Source organism: Vitis vinifera, chromosome 19 (genome assembly GCF_030704535.1).
Source record: "Vitis vinifera cultivar Pinot Noir 40024 chromosome 19, ASM3070453v1".
Lineage (NCBI taxonomy): Eukaryota > Viridiplantae > Streptophyta > Magnoliopsida > Vitales > Vitaceae > Vitis > Vitis vinifera.
The window spans coordinates 18,012,125-18,025,104 of record NC_081823.1 but is presented as its reverse complement, the minus strand read 5'-3'; positions in this window follow the sequence as shown (position 1 = coordinate 18,025,104).

Below are 12,980 nucleotides of genomic sequence, written 5' to 3'. Positions count from 1 at the left end.
TACTCGCACGGATTCTACCTTTTTCCGATACACTCTCGGTTTATATCGTTTTTCGGTGCTCTTACTTATTCGACTCTTTTGTGGTACACGCCCGAACTGTTTTTCGATACTCGCACAAATTCTGTCTTTTTCCGATACTCGCTCGGATTATATCATTTTTCGGTACTCTTACTTATTCGACTCTTTTGTGGTACACGCCCGAACTGTTTTTCGATACTCGCACGGATTCTGTCTTTTTCCGATACTCGCTCGGATTATATCATTTTTCGGTACTCACACTTATTCGACTCTTTTGTAGTACTCGCCCGAACTGTTTTTCGATTCTCGCACGAATCCTGTCTTTTTCCGATACTCGCTCGGATTATATCATTTTTTGGTATTCTTACTTATTCGACTCTTTTGTGGTACACGCCCGAACTGTTTTTCGATACTCGCACAAATTCTGTCTTTTTCCGATACTCGCTCGGATTATATCATTTTTCGGTACTCTTACTTATTCGACTCTTTTGTGGTATACGCCCGAACTGGTTTTCGATACTCGCACGGATTCTGTCTTTTTCCGATACTCGCTCGGATTATATCATTTTTCGGTACTCACACTTATTCGACTCTTTTGTGGTACTCGCCCGAACTGTTTTTCGATACTCGCACGGATTCTGTCTTTTTCCGATACTCGCTCGGATTATATCATTTTTCGGTACTCTTACTTATTCGACTCTTTTGTGGTACACGCCCGAACTGTTTTTCGATACTCGCACGGATTCTGTCTTTTTCCGATACTCGCTCGGATTATATCATTTTTCGGTACTCACACTTATTCGACTCTTTTGTGGTACTCGCCCGAACATTTTTTCGATACTCGCACGGATTCTGTCTTTTTCCGATACTCGCTCGGATTATATCATTTTTCGGTACTCACACTTATTCGACTCTTCTGTGCTACTCGCCCGAACTGTTTTTCGATACTCGCACAGATTCCGTCTTTTTCCGATACTCGCTCGGATTATATCATTTTTCGGTACTCTTACTTATTCGACTCTTTTGTGGTACACGCCCGAACTGTTTTTCGATACTCGCACGAATTCTGTCTTTTTCCGATACTCGCTCGGATTATATCATTTTTCGGTACTCTTACTTATTCGACTCTTTTGTGGTACACACCCGAACTGTTTTTCGATACTCGCACGGATTCTGTCTTTTTCCGATACTCGCTCGGATTATATCATTTTTCGGTACTCACACTTATTCGACTCTTTTGTAGTACTCGCCCGAACTGTTTTTCGATTCTCGCACGAATCCTGTCTTTTTCCGATACTCGCTCGGATTATATCATTTTTCGGTACTCTTACTTATTCGACTCTTTTGTGGTACACGCCCGAACTGTTTTTCGATACTCGCACAAATTCTGTCTTTTTCCGATACTCGCTCGGATTATATCATTTTTCGGTACTCACACTTATTCGACTCTTTTGTGCTACTCGCCCGAACTGTTTTTCGATACTCGCACGGATTCTGTCTTTTTCCGATACTCGCTCGGATTATATCATTTTTCGGTACTCTTACTTATTCGACTCTTTTGTGGTACACGCCCGAACTGTTTTTCGATACTCGCACGGATTCTGTCTTTTTCCGATACTCGCTCGGATTATATCATTTTTCGGTACTCACACTTATTCGACTCTTTTGTGCTACTCGCCCGAACTGTTTTTCGATACTCGCACGGATTCTGTCTTTTTCCGATACTCGCTCGGATTATATCATTTTTCGGTACTCTTACTTATTCGACTCTTTTGTGGTACACGCCCGAACTGTTTTTCGATACTCGCACGGATTCTGTCTTTTTCCGATACTCGCTCGGATTATATCATTTTTCGGTACTCACACTTATTCGACTCTTTTGTAGTACTCGCCCGAACTGTTTTTCGATTCTCGCACGAATCCTGTCTTTTTCCGATACTCGCTCGGATTATATCATTTTTCGGTACTCTTACTTATTCGACTCTTTTGTGGTACACGCCCGAACTGTTTTTCGATACTCGCACAAATTCTGTCTTTTTCCGATACTCGCTCGGATTATATCATTTTTCGGTACTCTTACTTATTCGACTCTTTTGTGGCATACGCCCGAACTGGTTTTCGATACTCGCACGGATTCTGTCTTTTTCCGATACTCGCTCGGATTATATCATTTTTCGGTACTCACACTTATTCGACTCTTTTGTAGTACTCGCCCGAACTGTTTTTCGATTCTCGCACGAATCCTGTCTTTTTCCGATACTCGCTCGGATTATATCATTTTTCGGTACTCTTACTTATTCGACTCTTTTGTGGTACACGCCCGAACTGTTTTTCGATACTCGCACAAATTCTGTCTTTTTCCGATACTCGCTCGGATTATATCATTTTTCGGTACTCTTACTTATTCGACTCTTTTGTGGTATACGCCCGAACTGGTTTTATATACTCGCACGAATCCTGTCTTTTTCCGATACTCGCTCGGATTATATCATTTTTCGGTACTCTTACTTATTTGACTCTTTTGTGGCATACGCCCGAACTGGTTTTCGATACTCGCACGGATTCTGTCTTTTTCCGATACTCGCTCGGATTATATCATTTTTCGGTACTCACACTTATTCGACTCTTTTGTGGTACAGGCCCGAACTGTTTTTCGATACTCGCACGGATTCTGTCTTTTTCCGATACTCGCTCGGATTGTATCATTTTTCGGTACTCACACTTATTCGACGCTTTTGTGCTCCTCGCCCGAACTGTTTTTCGATTCTCGCACGAATCCTGTCTTTTTCCGATACTCGCTCGGATTATATCATTTTTCGGTACTCTTACTTATTCGACTCTTTTGTGGTACACGCCCGAACTGTTTTTCGATACTCGCACAAATTCTGTCTTTTTCCGATACTCGCTCGGATTATATCATTTTTCGGTACTCTTACTTATTCGACTCTTTTGTGGCATACGCCCGAACTGGTTTTCGATACTCGCACGGATTCTGTCTTTTTCCGATACTCGCTCGGATTATATCATTTTTCGGTACTCACACTTATTCGACTCTTTTGTAGTACTCGCCCGAACTGTTTTTCGATTCTCGCACGAATCCTGTCTTTTTCCGATACTCGCTCGGATTATATCATTTTTCGGTACTCTTACTTATTCGACTCTTTTGTGGTACACGCCCGAACTGTTTTTCGATACTCGCACAAATTCTGTCTTTTTCCGATACTCGCTCGGATTATATCATTTTTCGGTACTCTTACTTATTCGACTCTTTTGTGGCATACGCCCGAACTGGTTTTCGATACTCGCACGGATTCTGTTTTTTTCCGATACTCCCTCGGATTATATCATTTTTCGGTACTCACACTTATTCGACTCTTTTGTGGTACTCGCCCGAACTGTTTTTCGATACTCGCACGGATTCTGTCTTTTTCCGATACTCGCTCGGATTATATCATTTTTCGGTACTCTTACTTATTCGACTCTTTTGTGGTACACGCCCGAACTGTTTTTCGATACTCGCAGGGATTCTGTCTTTTTCCGATACTCGCTCGGATTATATCATTTTTCGGTACTCACACTTATTCGACTCTTTTGTGCTACTCGCCCGAACTGTTTTTCGATACTCGCACGGATTCTGTCTTTTTCCGATACTCGCTCGGATTATATCATTTTTCGGTACTCTTACTTATTCGACTCTTTTGTGGTACACGCCCGAACTGTTTTTCGATACTCGCACGAATTCTGTCTTTTTCCGATACTCGCTCGGATTATATCATTTTTCGGTACTCACACTTATTCGACGCTTTTGTGGTACTCGCCCGAACTGTTTTTCGATACTCGCACGGATTCTGTCTTTTTCCGATACTCGCTCGGATTATATCATTTTTCGGTACTCACACTTATTCGACCCTTTTGTGGTACTCGCTCGAACATTTTTTCGATACTCGCACGGCTTCTGTCTTTTTCCGATAATCGCTCGGATTATATCATTTTTCGGTACTCTTACTTATTCGACTCTTTTGTGGTACACGCCCGAACTGGTTTTCGATACTCGCACGGATTCTGTCTTTTTCCGATACTCGCTCGGATTATATCATTTTTCGGTACTCTTACTTATTCGACTCTTTTGTGGTACACGCCCGAACTGTTTTTCGATACTCGCACGGATTCTGTCTTTTTCCGATACTCGCTCGGATTATATCATTTTTCGGTACTCTTACTTATTCGACTCTTTTGTGGTACACGCCCGAACTGTTTTTCGATACTCGCACGGATTCTGTCTTTTTCCGATACTCGCTCGGATTATATCATTTTTCGGTACTCTTACTTATTCGACTCTTTTGTGGTACACACTCGAACTGGTTTTCGATACTCGCACGGATTCTGTCTTTTTCAGATACTCGCTCGGATTATATCATTTTTCGGTACTCACACTTATTCGACTCTTTTCGGGTACTGGCCCGGACAGTTTTTCGATACTCACACGGATTCTGCCATTTTTCGGCAATCGCCGGATTCTATCATTTTTCAGTACTCACACTTATTCGACGCTTTTCCGGTACTCGCCGGAAAGTTTTTCCATACTCGCACGGATTCTACCTTTTTCCGATACACTCTCGGTTTATATCGTTTTTCGGTGCTCTTACTTATTCGACTCTTTTGTGGTACACGCCCGAACCGTTTTTCGATACTCGCACGGATTCTGTCTTTTTCCGATACTCGCTCGGATTATATCATTTTTCGGTACTCACACTTATTCGACTCTTTTGTGCTACTCGCCCGAACTGTTTTTCGATACTCGCACGGATTCTGTCTTTTTCCGATACTCGCTCGGATTATATCATTTTTCGGTACTCTTACTTATTCGACTCTTTTGTGGTACACGCCCGAACTGTTTTTCGATACTCGCACGGATTCTGTCTTTTTCTGATACTCGCTCGGATTATATCATTTTTCGGTACTCTTACTTATTCGACTCTTTTGTGGTACACGCCCGAACTGTTTTTCGATACTCGCACGGATTCTGTCTTTTTCCGATACTCGCTCGGATTATATCATTTTTCGGTACTCACACTTATTCGACTCTTTTGTGGTACTCGCCCGAACATTTTTTCGATACTCGCACGGATTCTGTCTTTTTCCGATACTCGCTCGGATTATATCATTTTTCGGTACTCTTACTTATTCGACTCTTTTGTGGTACACGCCCGAACTGTTTTTCGATACTCGCACGGATTCTGTCTTTTTCCGATACTCGCTCGGATTATATCATTTTTCGGTACTCACACTTATTCGACTCTTTTGTAGTACTTGCCCGAACTGTTTTTCGATTCTCGCACGAATCCTGTCTTTTTCCGATACTCGCTCGGATTATATCATTTTTCGGTACTCTTACTTATTCGACTCTTTTGTGGTACACGCCCGAAATGTTTTTCGATACTCGCACAAATTCTGTCTTTTTCCGATACTCGCTCGGATTATATCATTTTTCGGTACTCTTACTTATTCGACTCTTTTGTGGTACACGCCCGAACTGTTTTTCGATACTCGCACGGATTCTGTCTTTTTCCGATACTCGCTCGGATTATATCATTTTTCGGTACTCACACTTATTCGACTCTTTTGTAGTACTCGCCCGAACTGTTTTTCGATTCTCGCACGAATCCTGTCTTTTTCCGATACTCGCTCGGATTATATCATTTTTCGGTACTCTTACTTATTCGACTCTTTTGTGGTACACGCCCGAACTGTTTTTCGATACTCGCACAAATTCTGTCTTTTTCCGATACTCGCTCGGATTATATCATTTTTCGGTACTCTTACTTATTCGACTCTTTTGTGGCATACGCCCGAACTGGTTTTCGATACTCGCACGGATTCTGTCTTTTTCCGATACTCGCTCGGATTATATCATTTTTCGGTACTCACACTTATTCGACTCTTTTGTGGTACTCGCCCGAACTGTTTTTCGATACTCGCACGGATTCTGTCTTTTTCCGATACTCGCTCGGATTATATCATTTTTTGGTACTCTTACTTATTCGACTCTTTTGTGGTACACGCCCGAACTGTTTTTCGATACTCGCACGGATTCTGTCTTTTTCCGATACTCGCTCGGATTATATCATTTTTCGGTACTCACACTTATTCGACTCTTTTGTGGTACTCGCCCGAACTATTTTTCGATACTCGCACGGATTCTGTCTTTTTCCGATACTCGCTCGGATTATATCATTTTTCGGTACTCTTACTTATTCGACTCTTTTGTGGTACACGCCCGAACTGTTTTTCGATACTCGCACGGATTCTGTCTTTTTCCGATACTCGCTCGGATTATATCATTTTTCGGTACTCTTACTTATTCGACTCTTTTGTGGTACACGCCCGAACTGTTTTTCGATACTCGCACGGATTCTGTCTTTTTCCGATACTCGCTCGGATTATATCATTTTTCGGTACTCACACTTATTCGACTCTTTTGTGGTACTCGCCCGAACATTTTTTCGATACTCGCACGGATTCTGTCTTTTTCCGATACTCGCTCGGATTATATCATTTTTCGGTACTCTTACTTATTCGACTCTTTTGTGGTACACGCCCGAACTGTTTTTCGATACTCGCACGGATTCTGTCTTTTTCCGATACTCGCTCGGATTATATCATTTTTCGGTACTCACACTTATTCGACTCTTTTGTAGTACTTGCCCGAACTGTTTTTCGATTCTCGCACGAATCCTGTCTTTTTCCGATACTCGCTCGGATTATATCATTTTTCGGTACTCTTACTTATTCGACTCTTTTGTGGTACACGCCCGAAATGTTTTTCGATACTCGCACAAATTCTGTCTTTTTCCGATACTCGCTCGGATTATATCATTTTTCGGTACTCTTACTTATTCGACTCTTTTGTGGTACACGCCCGAACTGTTTTTCGATACTCGCACGGATTCTGTCTTTTTCCGATACTCGCTCGGATTATATCATTTTTCGGTACTCACACTTATTCGACTCTTTTGTAGTACTCGCCCGAACTGTTTTTCGATTCTCGCACGAATCCTGTCTTTTTCCGATACTCGCTCGGATTATATCATTTTTCGGTACTCTTACTTATTCGACTCTTTTGTGGTACACGCCCGAACTGTTTTTCGATACTCGCACGGATTCTGTCTTTTTCCGATACTCGCTCGGATTATATCATTTTTCGGTACTCTTACTTATTCGACTCTTTTGTGGTACACGCCCGAACTGTTTTTCGATACTCGCACGAATTCTGTCTTTTTCCGATACTCGCTCGGATTATATCATTTTTCGGTACTCTTACTTATTCGACTCTTTTGTGGCATACGCCCGAACTGGTTTTCGATACTCGCACGGATTCTGTCTTTTTCCGATACTCGCTCGGATTATATCATTTTTCGGTACTCACACTTATTCGACTCTTTTGTGGTACTCGCCCGAACTGTTTTTCGATACTCGCACGAATCCTGTCTTTTTCCGATACTCGCTCGGATTATATCATTTTTCGGTACTCTTACTTATTCGACTCTTTTGTGGTACACGCCCGAAATGTTTTTCGATACTCGCACAAATTCGGTCTTTTTCCGATACTCGCTCGGATTATATCATTTTTCGGTACTCTTACTTATTCGACTCTTTTGTGGTACACGCCCGAACTGTTTTTCGATACTCGCACGGATTCTGTCTTTTTCCGATACTCGCTCGGATTATATCATTTTTCGGTACTCACACTTATTCGACTCTTTTGTAGTACTCGCCCGAACTGTTTTTCGATTCTCGCACGAATCCTGTCTTTTTCCGATACTCGCTCGGATTATATCATTTTTCGGTACTCTTACTTATTCGACTCTTTTGTGGTACACGCCCGAACTGTTTTTCGATACTCGCACAAATTCTGTCTTTTTCCGATACTCGCTCGGATTATATCATTTTTCGGTACTCTTACTTATTCGACTCTTTTGTGGCATACGCCCGAACTGGTTTTCGATACTCGCACGGATTCTGTCTTTTTCCGATACTCGCTCGGATTATATCATTTTTCGGTACTCACACTTATTCGACTCTTTTGTGGTACTCGCCCGAACTGTTTTTCGATACTCGCACGGATTCTGTCTTTTTCCGATACTCGCTCGGATTATATCATTTTTTGGTACTCTTACTTATTCGACTCTTTTGTGGTACACGCCCGAACTGTTTTTCGATACTCGCACGGATTCTGTCTTTTTCCGATACTCGCTCGGATTATATCATTTTTCGGTACTCACACTTATTCGACTCTTTTGTGGTACTCGCCCGAACTATTTTTCGATACTCGCACGGATTCTGTCTTTTTCCGATACTCGCTCGGATTATATCATTTTTCGGTACTCTTACTTATTCGACTCTTTTGTGGTACACGCCCGAACTGTTTTTCGATACTCGCACGGATTCTGTCTTTTTCCGATACTCGCTCGGATTATATCATTTTTCGGTACTCTTACTTATTCGACTCTTTTGTGGTACACGCCCGAACTGTTTTTCGATACTCGCACGGATTCTGTCTTTTTCCGATACTCGCTCGGATTATATCATTTTTCGGTACTCACACTTATTCGACTCTTTTGTGGTACTCGCCCGAACATTTTTTCGATACTCGCACGGATTCTGTCTTTTTCCGATACTCGCTCGGATTATATCATTTTTCGGTACTCTTACTTATTCGACTCTTTTGTGGTACACGCCCGAACTGTTTTTCGATACTCGCACGGATTCTGTCTTTTTCCGATACTCGCTCGGATTATATCATTTTTCGGTACTCACACTTATTCGACTCTTTTGTAGTACTTGCCCGAACTGTTTTTCGATTCTCGCACGAATCCTGTCTTTTTCCGATACTCGCTCGGATTATATCATTTTTCGGTACTCTTACTTATTCGACTCTTTTGTGGTACACGCCCGAAATGTTTTTCGATACTCGCACAAATTCTGTCTTTTTCCGATACTCGCTCGGATTATATCATTTTTCGGTACTCTTACTTATTCGACTCTTTTGTGGTACACGCCCGAACTGTTTTTCGATACTCGCACGGATTCTGTCTTTTTCCGATACTCGCTCGGATTATATCATTTTTCGGTACTCACACTTATTCGACTCTTTTGTAGTACTCGCCCGAACTGTTTTTCGATTCTCGCACGAATCCTGTCTTTTTCCGATACTCGCTCGGATTATATCATTTTTCGGTACTCTTACTTATTCGACTCTTTTGTGGTACACGCCCGAACTGTTTTTCGATACTCGCACGGATTCTGTCTTTTTCCGATACTCGCTCGGATTATATCATTTTTCGGTACTCTTACTTATTCGACTCTTTTGTGGTACACGCCCGAACTGTTTTTCGATACTCGCACGAATTCTGTCTTTTTCCGATACTCGCTCGGATTATATCATTTTTCGGTACTCTTACTTATTCGACTCTTTTGTGGCATACGCCCGAACTGGTTTTCGATACTCGCACGGATTCTGTCTTTTTCCGATACTCGCTCGGATTATATCATTTTTCGGTACTCACACTTATTCGACTCTTTTGTGGTACTCGCCCGAACTGTTTTTCGATACTCGCACGGATTCTGTCTTTTTCCGATACTCGCTCGGATTATATCATTTTTTGGTACTCTTACTTATTCGACTCTTTTGTGGTACACGCCCGAACTGTTTTTCGATACTCGCACGGATTCTGTCTTTTTCCGATACTCGCTCGGATTATATCATTTTTCGGTACTCACACTTATTCGACTCTTTTGTGGTACTCGCCCGAACTGGTTTTCGATACTCGCACAAATTCTGTCTTTTTCCGATACTCGCTCGGATTATATCATTTTTCGGTACTCTTACTTATTCGACTCTTTTGTGGTATACGCCCGAACTGGTTTTCGATACTCGCACGGATTCTGTCTTTTTCCGATACTCGCTCGGATTATATCATTTTTCGGTACTCACACTTATTCGACTCTTTTGTGGTACTCGCCCGAACTGTTTTTCGATACTCGCACGGATTCTGTCTTTTTCCGATACTCGCTCGGATTATATCATTTTTCGGTACTCTTACTTATTCGACTCTTTTGTGGTACACGCCCGAACTGTTTTTCGATATTCGCACGGATTCTGTCTTTTTCCGATACTCGCTCGGATTATATCATTTTTCGGTACTCACACTTATTCGACTCTTTTGTCGTACTCGCCCGAACTGTTTTTCGATACTCGCACGGATTCTGTCTTTTTCCGATACTCGCTCGGATTATATCATTTTTCGGTACTCACACTTATTCGACTCTTTTGTGGTACTCCCCCGAACATTTTTTCGATACTCGCACGGATTCTGTCTTTTTCCGATACTCGCTCGGATTATATCATTTTTCGGTACTCTTACTTATTCGACTCTTTTGTGGTACACGCCCGAACTGTTTTTCGATACTCGCACGGATTCTGTCTTTTTCCGATACTCGCTCGGATTATATCATTTTTCGGTACTCTTACTTATTCGACTCTTTTGTGGTACACGCCCGAACTGTTTTTCGATACTCGCACGGATTCTGTCTTTTTCCGATACTCGCTCGGATTATATCATTTTTCGGTACTCACACTTATTCGACTCTTTTGTGGTACTCGCCCGAACATTTTTTCGATACTCGCACGGATTCTGTCTTTTTCCGATACTCGCTCGGATTATATCATTTTTCGGTACTCTTACTTATTCGACTCTTTTGTGGTACACGCCCGAACTGTTTTTCGATACTCGCACGGATTCTGTCTTTTTCCGATACTCGCTCGGATTATATCATTTTTCGGTACTCACACTTATTCGACTCTTTTGTAGTACTTGCCCGAACTGTTTTTCGATTCTCGCACGAATCCTGTCTTTTTCCGATACTCGCTCGGATTATATCATTTTTCGGTACTCTTACTTATTCGACTCTTTTGTGGTACACGCCCGAAATGTTTTTCGATACTCGCACAAATTCTGTCTTTTTCCGATACTCGCTCGGATTATATCATTTTTCGGTACTCTTACTTATTCGACTCTTTTGTGGTACACGCCCGAACTGTTTTTCGATACTCGCACGGATTCTGTCTTTTTCCGATACTCGCTCGGATAATATCATTTTTCGGTACTCACACTTATTCGACTCTTTTGTAGTACTCGCCCGAACTGTTTTTCGATTCTCGCACGAATCCTGTCTTTTTCCGATACTCGCTCGGATTATATCATTTTTCGGTACTCTTACTTATTCGACTCTTTTGTGGTACACGCCCGAACTGTTTTTCGATACTCGCACGGATTCTGTCTTTTTCCGATACTCGCTCGGATTATATCATTTTTCGGTACTCTTACTTATTCGACTCTTTTGTGGTACACGCCCGAACTGTTTTTCGATACTCGCACGAATTCTGTCTTTTTCCGATACTCGCTCGGATTATATCATTTTTCGGTACTCTTACTTATTCGACTCTTTTGTGGCAGACGCCCGAACTGGTTTTCGATACTCGCACGGATTCTGTCTTTTTCCGATACTCGCTCGGATTATATCATTTTTCGGTACTCTTACTTATTCGACTCTTTTGTGGTACACGCCCGAACTGTTTTTCGATACTCGCACGGATTCTGTCTTTTTCCGATACTCGCTCGGATTATATCATTTTTCGGTACTCACACTTATTCGACTCTTTTGTGGTACTCGCCCGAACATTTTTTCGATACTCGCACGGATTCTGTCTTTTTCCGATACTCGCTCGGATTATATCATTTTTCGGTACTCACACTTATTCGACTCTTTTGTGCTACTCGCCCGAACTGTTTTTCGATACTCGCACGGATTCTGTCTTTTTCCGATACTCGCTCGGATTATATCATTTTTTGGTACTCTTACTTATTCGACTCTTTTGTGGTACACGCCCGAACTGTTTTTCGATACTCGCACGGATTCTGTCTTTTTCCGATACTCGCTCGGATTATATCATTTTTCGGTACTCACACTTATTCGACTCTTTTGTGGTACTCGCCCGAACATTTTTTCGATACTCGCACGGATTATGTCTTTTTCCGATACTCGCTCGGATTATATCATTTTTCGGTACTCTTACTAATTCGACTCTTTTGTGGTACACGCCCGAACTGGTTTTCGATACTCGCACAAATTCTGTCTTTTTCCGATACTCGCTCGGATTATATCATTTTTCGGTACTCTTACTTATTCGACTCTTTTGTGGTATACGCCCGAACTGGTTTTCGATACTCGCACGGATTCTGTCTTTTTCCGATACTCGCTCGGATTATATCATTTTTCGGTACTCACACTTATTCGACTCTTTTGTGGTACTCGCCCGAACTGTTTTTCGATACTCGCACGGATTCTGTCTTTTTCCGATACTCGCTCGGATTATATCATTTTTCGGTACTCTTACTTATTCGACTCTTTTGTGGTACACGCCCGAACTGTTTTTCGATATTCGCACGGATTCTGTCTTTTTCCGATACTCGCTCGGATTATATCATTTTTCGGTACTCACACTTATTCGACTCTTTTGTCGTACTCGCCCGAACTGTTTTTCGATACTCGCACGGATTCTGTCTTTTTCCGATACTCGCTCGGATTATATCATTTTTCGGTACTCTTACTTATTCGACTCTTTTGTGGTACACGCCCGAACTGTTTTTCGATACTCGCACGGATTCTGTCTTTTTCCGATACTCGCTCGGATTATATCATTTTTCGGTACTCACACTTATTCGACTCTTTTGTAGTACTCGCCCGAACTGTTTTTCGATTCTCGCACGAATCCTGTCTTTTTCCGATACTCGCTCGGATTATATCATTTTTCGGTACTCTTACTTATTCGACTCTTTTGTGGTACACGCCCGAACTGTTTTTCGATACTCGCACAAATTCTGTCTTTTTCCGATACTCGC